This window comes from Eptesicus fuscus, chromosome 2 (genome assembly GCF_027574615.1).
Source record: "Eptesicus fuscus isolate TK198812 chromosome 2, DD_ASM_mEF_20220401, whole genome shotgun sequence".
Taxonomy (NCBI): domain Eukaryota; kingdom Metazoa; phylum Chordata; class Mammalia; order Chiroptera; family Vespertilionidae; genus Eptesicus; species Eptesicus fuscus.
Window position 1 is genome coordinate 111,469,801 of NC_072474.1, and position 16,886 is coordinate 111,486,686.

The window sequence follows — 16,886 nt, forward strand, 5'->3', positions numbered from 1 at the left end:
CCGCCCATTCCCATCCCTCGTCCTAACTTGCCGACCCCTCCACCTGCCTACATCTTCTGTGCTTTCCATTTTCCGCGTATTTTTCTACGTGATTCTGGTTTTATTTTGTTTGGAGAATAGGCCAGCAAAAACCCTCGCTGAGACTCCGAAACGATGAGGGGCGAGCGAGGCTGTCATCAGGCGTCTCCCGGGAGGGTCATTTGCGCTCTGACCTCAGCGGGGTGCAAAAGGCGCTTCCACTCCTCCAGGGCCCTGCGCCAGTCGATCCGCACCGAAACCTAAAATGGGAGCAGAGGATGGGCTGGGCGAGGGTTCAGGGTTCGTTGTTACCTGATTCTATAGAGGAATGAGCGCCAGGATGCCACGGATCCACCCGAGCAAAACGCGCACCGCCGCCCTCGCTCACGCTGGCCCGGGGCGAGCCAGGAAGGGTTAACGCGCAGTGCAGGCGCCGAGGCCCGAGCCGGGAAACGCCGACCCCAGGCCCCGCTGCTTTCAATTTCACCTGGAGCCAAGGGGCCGGCCCGCCCTCCTCCTCCGTCCGCGACCTCGCCCCGCCGCGCGACCCCCGGCCTTGACACCCTGAAGGCGGAGGCCTGGCGTCTGCAGCCCCAGGGACCGGGCGGAGCGGAGCGTGGCCACGAGCCTTTAAGAAACGGTCCCCGCTTCTGGAAACAGAGAAACGCGAAGGGAAAGGCAAAGGCTCTCGGGAAGTGCACACCCTCGTCCCTAAGCCCAGCTACCTTCCAACTGGCTCCTGCAGTCATTTTGTTTCTTTTTGACACGTGTAAGGGTGCAATTTTAGTTTCCTGCTCATGCATGCAAATTTTTTTTTTTTTTTTTTTTTTTTTTTTTTTTTTTTGTAGAAAGAACATTTCCGATAACGTTAGAATCTCCTCCCTTCCTCTCTCCAGAGGTCGCCACTACTGATTTGCGGGGAGGGAGGTGATTTTTCCTTTTCTGAAACCGGCAGTTGGTTGTAGCTGCGTCCTAAGCGGGTGGTTTGTGCTCGATCCTTGCGGATTTGGAGTCGTGAGAACTGGGGAGGCCAGGCAGCGCCCCTACCCCTCTCGCCCTCTCTCCGGCTCCCTGCCAGGGCCCATTCTTCTGGGCTGGCTAGAGACTTCCGGGGAAAATGACTCAAACGGATTCAATCTGACCCGGATTGTTGCAGTTTCTCTCTGAACCGCCCCATGGCCAGCGTTGGCGGGAGCGCCCTGAGATCCAGGAGCCCCAGGCAGCCCCCGGGGTCCAGCTGGCCTCTGAGGATTTCCCACTGCACTGCCACCCAGGACGGGCGCCTTTTCTGGGCCCTGCGCTGCAGACGCGGCTCCTGTTGGAAATGTGTAGCGTAACTATTTTCATTTCCTTTCCTTCGGCACTCACGCCCAGGCCCTTTTTTAGAGGATGAGGAACAATTGGTCCTGCTCCCTGACTGCCCAGCGCAGGGAATTCTGGCCCGGCTGCAGAGCTGGGCGCTGGTCTCGGGTCTGCTCTGGGCCTGGGGGAGCAGAGCGTTGTTACCCGAGCCCTGGGGGCAAATGAACACTTCATCTTTCTCAGTCCCCTTTGGCCCTTCCCCGAATCTCAGAGCTGGCCTTGGGGGCCCACTGGGGACCCACACACTGAGGAGGGTAAACTAAGGCAGAAGGAATGGCTGGGAAAGGGGGCAGACAGGCTGTGACTCGCCCTAAAATCGGTCCCAAGGCTCCAGGCCCAGCCCATGAATCTCATTCTGGACTGCCAATGTCGCTGGTGTTATGTGTGTGTGTGTGTGTGTGTGTGTGTGTGTGTGTAACTCAAATTTCCTTCCCGCCCCAAAGCCTGTGGATCTTGGCCTTGGCCATCCCAAGTTGATTCCCATTCTAGCAAGTCCCACTCTCAGACCCCCAAGAGTATCCGCCAAGCAGGGGGTGCAGTCCATTCTGAAAATAACTGTCTCCCAGGCCACTCTAGTAAAGGGGGAGAGGTGACAGCGACTCTGTTCATTGGAGAGGGTCCGAGGGAGGACTCAAATGTGCCTCCCCACACCTCTGACATGTGGGGTTGTGGTAGTGGCATCCCCAGCTCAAAGAGGTTGGGGAGAAGTGATGTCTGGGGAGGGGAACTGGCAGTGATGGTAGCCACAGTAGCCTTTCACCGAGGTAGGATCTCATCCAAGACCTGCACACTCCCGAGGTGCGGGGGTGCAGTGACTGGGACTCCCCAACCGCGCCCCCCCCCCAGCTCAGTCCCAGGCAGGCCCACATTTCACCCATGTTACCTCCCGTCAGGGTTCGCCCGGAAAAGGCAGAACCCGGCCTTCCACAAGTCCACAGAGTTCACTTCGCTTTCCAGAAGGACTCTTGCCATTTTCGACAGAGCCCAAGCAGCAAGGAGGATTAGATATTTCCCCAGAGCCCCAAAAGCTGGTGGGGGAGCTCCTGGGCAGAAGGGAGAGTTGGGGAGCAGGCCCACCAGTGCCAGGGCCTAGGTGCCACAGGGTTTCAATCTTGCAGGCCACCAACCTCCCGCAGCTAACCATCAGAGCTGGGAAGCACACAGAGCTGCGTGGGGACTGCGGGGCCCAGCAAATGCTTGACAGCACTTTGTAGGTAGGAGAGCGCTGAGGGCGGTGGGGCAGGTTGTTGCACTGGCTGGTGGCTTATGGTTGCTGGAGAGGCCACGGCCACCACCCCCTGAGAAAGAAGGAAGCAGGCAAAGAGGCTCTAATCCGAGGGAGGCCCGGAGGAGCAGCCAAAGAATACAGAACAACATCGGTAACAACGGCGATAACTCCATTGGTTTGGGACATTATACTTCGTGCGTCTGCCCGCACCAGTTTGCTAAGGCCACCTCAGTACTTGAACTAGACCGCCATTCCAAAGATGGGCAAGCTGAAGCTCACACAGGCGATGTGACTTGCCCCAAAGTCACAGGCCATTCAGAGGCTGAGTCAGGGTCCTTCAAAGCTCAGAAGCCTAGGAGCTGAGGTGATAGGGTGGGTGGGCTGTGAGAGCAGGCCTCCCCCAAGCTTGGCTCTGGGATGGTTGGATCACAAAGTGTGGGTGTGCTTTGAAAACCCTTTGGCACTACACAACCCATATGGACTTACTATTATTGTTGCCGTTATTATTGTTGTTGTTATTATGAACTTCTGGGCAGCGCTGATTTGGCTGATGAGAAATGATCTTCCTTGAACTCCCGCCTCTGACAGAGGTTCCCAGGTGTCCTGCTGTGTGCTCAGTGCAGGGTCCTCAGGTGTGGAGACGCTGGGCCTCGGCCAGGTTTCCATTCTCCTGATAAATCTGCTTTAATGATGAAGAAATAACAAAGCAGGGGTGCAAAAAAAAGTGCTATATTGTAAATGGCTACATCATGTAATAAATTAAGGTGTGTGTTTTTTCTGTAGTTGCACATAGAAGTTATTCAACAGAAATGGGGTTGTTCAAAGCATTCATAAAAAAGATTGATTCCCAGGGCCCTGCAAGCAGGGCTAGTCCGTGGCGTTCCAGGTTATGTTGAACCGTGAGCTTCGTTCAAACCTGTTGGGTGTGTATATAAGGCCCTGCCTTCTATGAAGGAAATGACAAAGGTCCATTTGGGGGCAATTCACACATGTGAGAACTGGGCAAAGGGCCTTGCAGCCCTACACCCCACCTGGGGCGCTATGACTATTGCAGCTTTTTGCTCTGAGCCGGCTTCTGGCAGACCCGGAGCTGAACCAGAATCCTCCAAGCCCAGAATAGCGAGCAAGGAAGGGTTAAGGCGCTCTGCTCCTGTTGGGAAGTCTTGTTCAAAGGGAATACTCAACAGCTGCGGAAGCCCGGGCATCACCGTCCCTGGAGCCTCCCACGAGGTAAGCTCGCTCCAAAGTTTCTTCCACGCTTTCGTGAGTGTGCGGGGAGTAATACGCCGTCCCGGCCTAAGGCTCACACTCTCATCCACTCCCCCTCCCTCCCACATGCACTCTGGTTTCCTCCCTCGGTGCCTCGCCCACAGTGCCGGTTAGGGTGCTGGAACCTTGCGGAGTCAAGGGCGCTTGGTCCCCGAAGAGGCCGAAAGCTCTCCAGCGAGCGCCTGCGTCATCCCACTGTTTCTGCAATCGCCAGCTTAGCTTCTGGCCTGAGCATCCCGCGCAGGGGAGCTTCTCGGAGAGTCCTTTCAGTCCCGGCCCAGGCTCCTATCCCCACCCCCCCCCCCACCCCCGCTCCGTCGCCACACTCAGGCCTCCGGGCAGAGCAGCGTTCCCTTCGATGTAGTCCTGCGTCCCAGCGCCTACCTGGGTGGGAAGTGGTCAAATGGTGTTCACCGGCCTTACAGATCCAGGGAGTGATTCTGCCTCGGGCCTGGAGCCCACAGCCCCAGGGGGCAGCTCTGTCCCTGACTTGATGAATCTTAGGTAATTAACTTCTCTTCTCTGTATCCCTATTTAAAACAATCAAAGAAAAACACGGTGAGGCGGCTTTGAAGGCTCCTGGGTGGTGTTTGGAGCCCATACCACCTCTGGCGTGGAGTGGAGATAAAGGACAAAACCGTTTCTGCTTTAAATAATGAGCAGGTTTTTTTGGGGGGGGGGTATTTTATCTACTTGTTGTTAATCCTCAAGCGGAGGATATTTTTTCATTGATTTTTAGGGAGAGTGGAAGAGAGAGGGAAAGACAGAGAGAAACATCGATGTGAAAGAAGCACATCCATTGGTTATCTCCTGCATGGTCAGGGCCGGGGCTGGAGAGGAGCCCACAGCCAAGGAACGTGCCCTTGACCGGAATCGAACCTGGGACTCTTTGGTGTGTCGGCCGAGGCTCCATCCACTGAGCCAAACTGGCTGGGGGGAGCGGGTATTTTTTAAAAGGATTTGGGTCTCTCAAGTGGCCGAACCAGGCCTCCCCAAGGTTTATCTTTGGGCTCTCCGCTGTCTCCTCTGGGTGGCCAGCTGTTTTTGGAAAATCCAGTTTCCCCTCCTCGACGACTTCTCCCCCCCACCGCCCTTGGGAGGGAGGAGACTTGAAGCCAATCGGCCTCTGTGGCCGCGCTGAGCTCCCGACGGGCCCTTGTCCTGGGATGAAAACGCGTTAAGAAGAAGAAATAAAAATACCCCTAATGCCACGGTGCTTTCTCTCCCGGGGTACACCAGAAAGCAAGGGTGGGCAGCGCGCCGTAAAACAAGAGCTAGTAAAGCGGCTTATTTTAATAAGCTTATTAACATTTTTGAATGACTCCCCTTGTGCGCGCCAAGGCCTCCCTCGGTGCACTGCCCGGCGAGCTGTGCGGGCGGGGATTTTTACGCACCTACAGGCACACACGTGCGCGGGTGCCGCCGCCTTCCGCCCGGGGAGGTTGGGGGGGCGGGGAGCGGGCAGGGATGAAGGAGCAATGCCCACGGTGTGCCAAATCAGGACCACCGCGTTCCCCCCGTCCTCACCTAGCTGCTCGCGGTCCTCGAGATTGCAGCCAGCCAAGGAAGATACAGGGCTGTGGGGAGGGGGGGGTCAGAGGTCGCCAAGGAGCTCCAGTGACCTTGGATATGGCCCCGGAATTGCCCCCATAGCGTCCAAGGACTCGCAGGTCTGAGGGTTCGTCCTGCCTGACCGCGTGTTTGCTGCTGCTTTTGCAACGGGCGATGGGATTGGCATTCCTCCCCGCGCAGGTATCACCGGGATTCCTCTGGCCTTGGCCCGCATGCCTGCCCCGCCGGTCCTGGACCGCGGGGACCTCCGGAAATCCCTGACTTCCGAGGCTCCCCGCTCCCCTCGAAGGCCCAGGACGCTGGCCCTCCTTCACTTTACAGGGGAGCTTGGGCCCCCGGACTGTGGAAGAGTAAGCTAGAGACACACACTCTAGAGAAAGATGGGGGGTGGAGATGGGAGGGAACGTGGGCTAACGGGAAGACCTCGCCTGGCTAACTCCTCTGCTTACAGGTCTCAGGCTTTCTCTGAGTCGATCCTCCCACTTCCCCCGCCAACCCCCAGTTTCGATGAAAAGTCCCACCACCCGACACCCTGCTTTCGCGCAGGTCTGGCCTTAGGCTTAGGACCTCGGGGAAGACAGGGCCGATCTTTCAGCTGTGCCCTTGCCCGTCCCCTCCACAGCGCCCTTCTTACTGCCACCCGGGCTCGGAGTTGGTCACCGCAGGCGGATGCGAAGCTAGTGGAGGGCAGCAGGCCAGCGGAGCTCTCCAGCACCTCCCCAGGTCTGTTCTCTGCGTGGGCGCCTGTCCTGGGGAGAGAGCCCGGCTTGTCCGGGGTCAAGTTCTCCAGCCTCGGATTTAGGATTCCTTCTGGCACCCAGGCAGCGGGTTTCGCTGCAAACAAACTCCACAAAATGTCTCCCCATCTCATACTTGATCATATGAAAATGCGCATAATGCCTGGTCAGCTAAGGGTTGTAAAAAAAATGTTTCCTTTGGGTTTATGTATGAGTGTGGGTGGTGGTGGGGTGGGGGGGGGTGGTTGACTGGATAGATTGGAGAGGGCCCCTGGCTCTAAGAGTGCAGAGACTGGGCGGGATGGGTGGAGACCCCCTTAGAGAGGTACTGGCAGGTAGTCTTGTGGAGGGACTGCAGTTAGGAGGCCTGTGTCTCAGCTGCCCTTCCAGAGCAGCCTCCCCCAAAGCCTCGGGGTGAGCCCCGCTCATGCCCCAGTGCCCTGGCGTTGGGATGGCGTTGGGATGGGGTTGGGATCAGGGGCTAAAGGTAGTGCTGCTAGTTGAATCAGCCTTTTTTTCCAGCGCAGCCCCAGCTCTTGGGTCCTCAGCTCAGGGGCTGGTACACAGTGAGCACTCAGATATCTGGGGAGGAAATATTCTTACTGTGCAGCGTTTTATGTTCTCAGAACGGATTCTCCAGGCCACTTCCATTGAATCTCATGGCAAGTAGTTCTGGTCCCCTGAGAGGTCCCAGGAGCGCAGACGCTGCTGGTTCCCCAGGAGGCTCAGCTGGGGAAGCTGAGCCCGGGGAGGGTGGTTTTGATTCTCCAGGAGGGAAGGCAGTAAGAGCTTTCCTCTGAAAGGCCCCCAGGGACAGAGCGTGGATTTGAAACCAGGCCATTCAGGAAGACCTCACAGGAGCTGCTGTGCTGAAAACATAGATAATTATCCCCCAACAAAGACGGGATAGTCTGAGAACCTTGCGCTTCCAGCAGTAGTGCACACAGCCTAACTGACCATAAGTTTTTCAAAGTTAAAGAAGAATACTTACCATTAATATTTTTTTTTTTATCTCTAGAGATGGTAAGGGGTGGACAGGGATTGTAAATACAACCAAAACATGCCCAGCCTGTGTGGCTCAATGGTTGAGCATTGACCTATGAACCAGGAGATCATGGTTTGATTTCTGGTCAGGGCTCATGACCCAGTTGCAAGCTTGACCCCCAGTGTGGGGCATGTAGGAGGCAGCTAATCAATGATCCTCTCTGCTCATTGATGCTTCTGTCTCTCTCTCCCACTCCCTTCCTCTCTGAAACCAATACAAATATTAAAAAACAACAACCAAAATAATTAAATAATTCTTTCCTAAGATGCCTATCATGTATTAGATTTAAATAATTCTTTCCTAAGGTGCCTATCACGTATTAGATTTACAGTCGTTCACACAATGCTGCTGACAATGGTGAGATACTCCCCATTAAGCTCGTCCTCCTGTTTGTGGGAGGCTGAAATCATTTCCTCCTTGAAATCATTTTCCTTCAGATTCAGCCGGAAGGAGAATGAACCTCCAAAACACACTGGAGAGGACAGCGCCAGTGTAGGCAGTGTGAGTGGGGACCCAGCCCTCACAGGTGCTCACTCAGGGAAGTCCTCAAGAGAGCCCAGGGCCATTATACACCTAGGAGACCTTTTTTTTTAAGAGAATACTTTTTTTGTTGTTGTAGAACCGCTATCTGACCTTCTCTTTCCTGCTTTCTTTCCTGATTTATTCATTTATTGGTTCAACGGTTCAGCAGTATTTGGTAGGCGCCTATTCTTTGCGCCAGGGATACGAGGAGAGAAGCTCTGCCCTGGTGGAGTTTGTGGTCTAATGGGAGATGGGAATGAAAATGCCAGAAGGGCCCTAGCCAGTTTGGCCCCGTGGGTAGAGCGTTGGCCTGGGGACTGAAGGTCAAGGGCAGCAGCCCGGCTTGCAGCTGCCCGGATTGCAGCGGACATCAATGAGTCTCTCTCATCATTGCTGTTTCCATCTTTCTCTCCCTCTCCCTTCCTCACTGAAATCATATATATTAAAGTCCCAGGAGGAAAATAAAGCGGGAGGTGGAATAGCGAGGAGGAGCGCAGGGTGTTATTTATGGGGATAGCCAAGCAGGGTCACTCGATGCCCATTGCCCATGCCGCATGTTTGTAAGAGCGCTGTCAGTGCGTGCTGATCACCGGGGCCGCCTGGCTACCTCCCCATTCCCTCACGCCTCCAGCGGGCTGGGCTGCCTATGTGTGCCAGTTGGTCCCTTTCAGAGCCTTCCCTGCTCTGAATGCGCGTGGGGGCTGTGGTCAGGCTTAGGGCTCTGAGTGCGGACCCCTCCGTCTCCCTCTCCGCCCGGCCAGCCAGCGAGCGGGAGCGTCTAAGAGGCGCAGCCCCAGGACCAGGCGCCCTCGTTCCCCATCACTAGTGCCTGGAGCCGCTAGAAACCCCGAGAAGTTTCCGGAGGGGGCCAGGGCCGGGGCAGCTTCTTGTTCTGCCTCCAAGCAGCCCTCCCAGCCTGCGCTTGCCAATCACTATCCTGGTGACCAGCGCCTAATTTAGCGTTTCATCTGCTTCCCTGAGTGCTTTACGTGAATAATGTCATTCATGCCTCTCCGCAGCTCAATTGCTATTACTCCACGTTGGGGATCGACCCCTAGGCTGCGGCTGTTGCTGGGGTTCCAACGAGACTGTCTGGCTCCACACTGCTCAGCGCTGCCCACACGTCTGCCTGGCTCCCCACCGCGGAGCCGGGCAGTGAGGTCCCATTTACAGGGGAGAAAAATGAGGCTCGGAGAGAGTGGGCTCGCCCGAGCTACATGTGTCAGGTCCTTAGCTCATTTCATTTTCACCTCCACCCGGAGAGGCGGGATTTGCGCTCCAGCAGCGAAGGAGGAAGGAGAACCAGATAGAGGGGGGTTGGTTGGCTGTGGCTGTGCCGGTCCAAATGGCAGCGTCAAGTTGAGGCTCTGGAGGCAGGTTCTTGCTTCTTCGCAGCTTCGTGGTTTTGGGGTGAGTTCCCTAATCTCTAGCGCTCGGTGTCCCCAGTTGGAAGAATGGAGCCAGGTCGTAGGTTTGCTGTGAGATAAAGGAGGTGAGGTAGACAGAGCCCTTAGGAGCAGATGCCTGGCACCCAACACGCTCTCAGGAGGTGATAAGGGTACGAGGCTGAACTGGAGCCAGCCTTCCCAGACTCACACCCCATATCTTTTCACTGTCTGTGGAGGTGGAGAGTTCCCCCCAAATGCCCTACTGAGGAGGCATGGGGGGGATAGCAAACTGCCTTTTCACCTTCAGGGGGTACTCAGGCAGCAGCCGGTAAAGGGAGGCTTTTTAATCCAGGCCCCATTTACCGACATACCGATACACCGGTTACCCATCCTTGGTGACTAACAGAGTGGTTCCTATTGTCGGCTGGTGGCTGGGGGTTGGGGGGCAGGATGGAGAGCTCAGCGCCCCTTTTCACACCTTTTCCTTGAGAAGAGTGGGGGGGAAGGTTCAATCAAGGCACATGGGTGGCTCAGAGCTCACCCCTCCCTGATTTTCAGAGATTCTGACTTCCATTTTCAGGGCCTCATTGGCAAGAGCTTCTCAGCACCACTTCCCACCTCCCCCTGTGCCCCAAACACACACTGCAGACCCTTCACCAGAGTCCCCAGGGCAGAGACAGGAGCTCCTGGAAGGGAAACGGGTCGCAGAGGTTCCAAGAGCCGCTAGTGCTCCGCGAGGACCGTATTTGATCTCATTTAATCCCCCGGAGAACCCCACAAAGTGGATGGGATTATCTCTCCTTTATAGACGAGGGAGCAAAGTTCAGGAGGGTCAAGTGACTAGGGCAGGGTCACACAGCTTGCAAGTGGCGAGCAGGGAAATCGCCCCTGGGCCTGAAGGACTTCAAAGTTTCCAGCTACTTGCCTGGGACACCTCCGTGCCCCACTCCCACTCCTAGGGCGGGGGCTTGGCGGTGGAGAAGGGAGGAGGGACCCCAGGGGGAGTGAGAAAGGGGGAATTAATTCTCTGGGCGGTTCCGTATTAAGAAAACACCCGGCTCTGGCAGGCCTCCTCCCTGGGGCCGAAGCTCAGCCTCCAGAAGGCGAGGCCTGTATATTTGTAGTTTGATTCCACCCGTCAAGGCTAATTTCTCCCTACAACTTAATGGACTCGGCTTGACGTATGTAATGATTCCTAATCACGAACATTATTTTCGATAGCGAGGAGACATGTTCCAGTTGTTGTGACAGATCGCGTTTCAGCCATAATGACGGAAAATTACCATTTCTAATTCTCCGGTTTTTGACACCTAAATCCACAGACCATATGTGGCAGGGGGAGCTCTGGGCCCCGCAGTCCTCCCTCCCGAAGGCAGTGGCAAAGCGATCTTGCCGGGTGGTGCTCTCACCCCAAGGGGGCCATAGGGGTGGACCCGACTCTGCTGGCTCCTCAGCCTTCCGGCCTCTCCTCCCTTGGGACACCAGTGACAAAAACCGAGCTTTGGAATGGGCCTGAGATGGACGCATTTGCAGGGACTTATTTTACAGATGAGACCACAGAGGGGAGGGCAGCTTGTCTGAGGTCTCCCGGGTGGTCACGGGAGGGTACGTTTTTGTCAGAACCATTCCTGGAGTTCCCAGCAGTGAGACCGCTGTGTCCCTCCGCCCCGGAAAGGGAGACCTGGCTTGTTCTTTGATTGGCAGGCCTCAACCATGAGGGAGGTGAAGCTTTTTAGAACACTGACAGCTGTGTGGGCTAAGGGCAGAGGGAGAAGTTGAGGCACAGAGAGGTTGAGCCCTTGGCCCAAGATCACAGCGCTGGTAGAGAAAGGAGTCAGGCCCAGCACCCATGAATTTAACAGGTTTCTAAGTTCACACAATTCATGGTGATGTCTCACATTCAGCACCATCCCTGTGGGTTATTACCCTCACTTTAGCTGGGAGGAAATTGTCCTAGGTTTGTCCACTGCAGGGGCTGACCCATGGAACCCCATAGTTAGCCAACAGTCTCCAGTTTGCTTCAAGAGTCACTTCCTCTGTGCACTTCCTGCCATCCGCCTGCCCCTCACCACCCTTCCTTCAGGTTGGGTGTGGGCAAGGCCCTGAGGATAGAGAAGTGAGGAGCTATAATGCCTCCACCAGGGTTCACGGTGGCAGTCATGCATTTCAGAGGTGTGAGGGTCCCAATATTGACTGGTGCACTTTGTTCTGGGGAACATGAAGGCACACCGGCCGAATGTCTGCTCAGAATTTACTAATCCTGCCTTAGTCACCTGTCACAGGGCCTGATTCATCTCCTGGGTGAAAAAGTCCACCTTCAAAAATGGTTGAGAGATGGGTAGAGAGGCCTCCTGTCCAGGCACCAGGAAGGTGCCAACCTTAACTAGGGCTATAGTGCACTGCAGGTGCTAAGGAACACCCACAATCAGGCAAGGAAGCCACGGTCTTCGACCTTCCCCAAAAGGTGCAGGTGAGTCACTGGAGCGTATCAGTTGCCCTGAGCCAAGGTCTTGGATAAGCCCGGGGCGCTCCCTGCAAAGTCCATTCTGCTAGGGGTCCCCTGAGATTGCAGCGGTTCTCGCTGCTCTAAAGTGTGTTCCTCTTGTGAAGCAACAGCTGTGACCCAGAGGGTCAGGGAGACCAGGCACCCACCCAGAAGCTGAAAAATCACACACTAAAGTCTGAAAGCCAAGCGCTACCCCACACTGTGCCATCCCTACCACTCTGTCTTCTGCACCATGCCTCAAGTGGTCTCTGCCTTTCCCCGCACTTTTCCCCAAGGTCTGCTGGGGACCAACTCAGCCACTGCCTCAGCTCCCATTGCTGTTTCCAACTCGGTATCTTTGGGGACACCCAGGGAGGGATGGGCAGAGGATGAGGCCGAGATGTACCAACTAGTGTAAATGCTAAAGCAGCTGGCTTCTCTGTTACACTGGCCCACCCTATCCCCAGAGCCAGCCTTTGTAGATTAAAAAGAAATGTTCAGGCACAAATACATTGGAGGGCGACTGAAGACAATGAACTATCAGGACAAACTAGGAGCCTGTTTGGCTCATATCCTTGGCTGGCTTGAAGCCAAAGTGGGTCAGCCTGCAGCAATTCTATGTTTTGGTTACTTATTAAGTCAAAGAAAAATGGATTCCCTCCACCACCTTCTTTCACAGAAGGCACAGATGGTGGGATGCTTGTGAAAGCGCTTTGTAACCACCAGAGTTAGCAAAGACCATGGAGGTAGTGGGCCCTCCCCTTTCCATAAGGGCATGCCCAGGTGGAGGAGTCCTTCTGGGCTTCCTGGCATTCAGGATCTAGACACAATCCACAAGTCTCGAACAACAAGAGATGTGTTGACTATTCTTTTTTACCAACTTGGACACTGAGGCCAAACATGGGGGTACTCTCTCTCTCCTTTTTTTATGCTGCTTGAAGCATTAGGTCAGCAGAGAAACTCCATCCAATAGGAAGGACACTCCTCCCTATAAGTAAATTGGCAGGAAAAACACTTGGTAGATATTGGCACAGAGGCTTCTGAGCAAGGGGATCTTCTATTTCGAAACGAGGAGAGAATCATTTACAGCCAGACTGCCTGGGAGTCAAACCTAAGTCTGCTTTTTACTGCTTGCATGACATCAGGCCTCATGAGCTGGCTCATCTGTGAACGGGGGTTAGCAATACAACCTACCTCATAGGGTTTGGCTGAGCATGAAATGATTTAGAACTGGCCTAGAGGAGTGCCTGGCACATAATAAGTGGCCAATGACTGGTGCTTGGCATATAAGCCATCAATACATGATAGCTATTTTCAAAGACACCCTGGCTCCAAAGGAAGAAATTTCAGTCTTTGCCTGAATTTAGACAAACAAACCTACAGAGGCCACCGTACACTGATGGAGCCATGCAAAGAGATGCTTTGCGTTAGGTGTTGCCTAGAAGGGCAGTTTGGAGGCTGGCCTCTCCAGTCAGGGGGCTGTGTGTCAATTTCAGCTCTGCCACTAACCAGCCAGGTGACCTTGAACCAATAGATACTTAATCTGTTTGAGCCTTGGTTTCTTCTTGTGTAGATGATTTTAGAAAGATAGATGTAAATCATTTTTTTCAGTGTCGGACATTCGGTAAGAGTTCAATAATGTTAGCTTTTATTCCTTCTTAGTACATAAACTGCCATTCAGAAGCTGCCAGGATAGGAGGAGATGACATAATTGGTCAGTGCTCTGCTAACTGCCTTTGATTGCTCAAGGACAAGGACTTTAGGGAGGGTATGAGTTCAAGTCTGAGTTGGGTGGCCTTGCACCAGTCACACCCCGTTTGAATGAGCTGCCAGCTCTCCAAGGAGGATAACAGTATCCATTTAGCGGCCAAGACTCCAGAATTTCCCAATAGGAAGGGGTCTGGGGTCTGGGGGCAGCTGGAAGTGTGTCTTAAAGCTATTCTGGCAGAACAGCTCTAGACTTGGTGTGTTCTTATGATCCACGGGAAGCAAGACTGTAGGCCATGGTGCTTTAGCTGCCTTCTGCTGCCCGGCCCACTCATAAAGGGCAAAATGCCGTGCATTACAGTCTGACTGAAGGGGGCACTTGCTACTTAGTCCTCATAAAATGCCTGCACGGGCGGCATTCAAATGTGCTTACACACTCCTGTCCGTAAGACAGTGGCGATCAGAGATCCATATTGCATTGCTTACATCTTATGTGCCCCTTACGGTGGGCCCGGGAGGCACGAAAAGATTCGCTGGCTTCTGCAGCTCTGGTGTCCATGTAGGACTAGAGCGTGGAAAAGGCTTGGCGATGTGCCTAGCACACAGTGCTGGAGAAATGGACGTCCCTATTATTAAGCCCGATCATAAAAGCCTGCAATAAAAGGGCCTGAGCGGGACCTTCTGGGACGCATTCACAAGAAGGCTCAGGTTCATTTTTAAGCCTTCCCAGAAGAGCTCTGGAAAAGCCTGCGGTGCCGCTTTGGTCCCTGTCACCGAAAAGCATCCGGAAGCGGAGACACCCTTTCCAGTGGACATTTCCCTCAGATCTGAGGCTATCTTAGGGGTTCACTTCGGAAACGGTGAGGCTGGGGTCTCTGGGTGCTGGCTGCCCAGCTTCTCGGTGCCCAGAGCCCGCGCAGGAAGGGCGTGGAGACGGGGCGGCGGCCGCACTCACAGCGTGTTCTGGCGGCTCCTCCTGCCCGTTCTGCCCGTGGTACCCGGTCACTTCCACGCCCAGCCGGGACCCGAGGCCTGGGAGAGCGAGAGGGGTCTCTGTGCTTCGACTTTCCCGTCGGGTTGGCCAGGGCCGGCCTCCGCCCCGGCGCCCAGCTGCGGGCTCCTCCCTGCGGCCTTTCCCTCCGACGTGCGCGGAAAGGCGGTTGGCAGGAAGGGGGACCTCGGGCTGCGCTCCGAAGCGGGGTAAGGAGAGAGACTGCTCAGCTCTCTGCAGGGGGCAGCCTCCAGACAAGCTGTTCAGGCTCAGCAGATTAGTTGTCGCATCCGTTCTGGGTGGGAGACCTCCCTATTACCCCATTTTACAGATAAGGGAACCGAGGCACAAGCACTCATTTTTTTTTTTTTTGTGGTCCTTCGGTTACCCAAACGGCGGAACACGGATTCGAACCTGGACAGCTCGAGTCTCTAACCGCGCGTCCGCCTCCGTGCGGCTCTCGGCTGCTCCTGGGGCCCACAGGTTGCCTGCCCTCGGGTGGGCCTCGCTCGGTGTTTGTGGGAAGAGGGAGGTGCCGTTATCCTCGTGTTGTCAGTGCTGAGCGGATGGGATTGCTGGCCAACCCGTCAGGGAGGGAACCGGGCCTCATTTGGGGTGACTTCTCTTCCCCCCTCCCCCCGCCCCCCCCCCCCCGCGACCCAGGTGGCCTCGGTGATGGTGAGCGCGGTGCAGGCCACTAGCTAGATACCACTCTGCTTGAGGGGGTCCCCTGGCCGAGGCGCCCCAGCCAAGCAGTGCCCCTGCCGGGGGTTTCTGGCCCCAAGCAGAGCATGAGAGTCCGTGAATTAGGGCTCTCGGCCTCCCGGGCAGAGGACGCTGACTTAGTTTTATTTCCTGAGCGCTCCAGTCGGAAGGTCACCCCATTACCACCGACGCGCCGTCCTCCCCCAAACAACCCCCCCAAACAACGAGCCCATCCAGGGTGCCGGAGGCTAAGGCGCACGAGCCATGGGTGCGGGACGGAGGGGGCTGGGGCGGAGCCCAGCGGCAGCCCTGGTTCCCACCCACCCACCCCCAGCGCCTGGGCAGAGGACTAGGTCGGAATCCAGTGAGGGGGTGGGGTGGCTGGAGGGCCCGGCGCGGGTGGGGGGGGTGGGGGGTGGGAGAGTGGCCGCAGGCACGGTGTGGGGTTGCCCGGTGCAGCCCAGGCCCTCGAGGGGGTCCCCTGGCCGAGGCGCCCCAGCCAAGCAGTGCCCCCCGCCCTGCCCCCTTCCCCTTCTATGTCCCAAGGAGTCCCGAAGGTGAAGCTGGGGGCGCTGGGCGCGCTCTCCCTGCTGCTGGAACCCCAGCAATCCAAGCGTGTGTGTGCGGGGAGCAGGTGGAGGGGAGTCGGTTCGAGCACGCGGGAGCCGGATCATTGACGCTTTCCAAACCTCAGCCGCGCAGCGCCCTGCTGGACGCCACGCGGGTGCAGGGAGAGCCCCGGCCGCGCAGGCCGCCTCCGGCCCGACCTCGGCACCCCACCCTCCGCAGGCTGCAGGTCCTACAGTAAGACGGGCTGATCCTGTCCCCCTCGCTGCGGAGCTCCAGAGGGGCGAAGGCGCTTCCCGAAGGAAAACGCTGCGGTTGGTGCCAGGGCCCAGCACACCTCCCGCGTCAGCGCGCGCCACCTTTGGCGGGGAGTGTGCTCGGTTTCGGCGGGGCGAGGGTGGGGCCCGGGAGCCCCATTTCCACCCTCGGGTGGTCCTGGTGCACGTGGTGCAGGGACCTCACAGGGAGAGCCGGGAGCCGCGGGGCGGGCGGGCGGGGAGTGGAGTCTGGCCTTGGCTGGATCCGCCTGGGCTGGGAGCCGCCGTGCGTGTGAGGGGCACCGGGACGCAGGGACGGCCGAGCACTGCCCCCGTGGAGGTGACAGGTCAGCGGGGGAGAGCCAGGCCTGAGACCGGCACTTCCTCCAGCGAGGCTGCCCGGCGATGCAGCCTGCAGCGTCGATGCAACCACCGCCTTGGGCTCCAGTTCCCCGCGTCCCTTGGGCCTCTGAGTAGCTTTCGCCCCGTCGAGTCTCACGGTGCGCGCCCTGCTGGGTCCCAGGCAGCCCCCGGGTCCCAGATCCCCGCAGGGGAGAGAGCGGCCACGCGCGGTGGCTTTGCTGGGGCTCCGAGCGATTGGCGAGCGCCCCGCAGACACCCGCTCCAGCGACGAGGCCTCTGCCAGCTTCGGGGTGGGTGGGTGGGTGGGACGCGGTTCCGCAGCTGGACAGTGTGGGGGGTCGAACTGATCCTAACTCGGGTCTTGCAGCGGTTTGCCCCGAAGCACAGGAGCAAACTGGGCCCCCGAAATCTCGCCGGGAACGGGGGCGTCGCTTCCTGCCAGCTTTGGCGGGGGTCAAGTCAGGCTGCCCAAGCAGGCGGTGTGCGCCGGGCCTCGCTGCCAAGGAGAGCCACCTGCGGGGGCCGCTGGCGAGGGCCAAGCTGAACCCCCACCTGGAACGTGCTCCTCCCCAGTTCCCTTCCCCAAACGCTTCCCAGCGCGTTTGAAATGGAGCGAGAGGCTCAGCCCCTCCCTGGGGTGGTAGGCAATGAAGTTGTCAGGGATCCACAA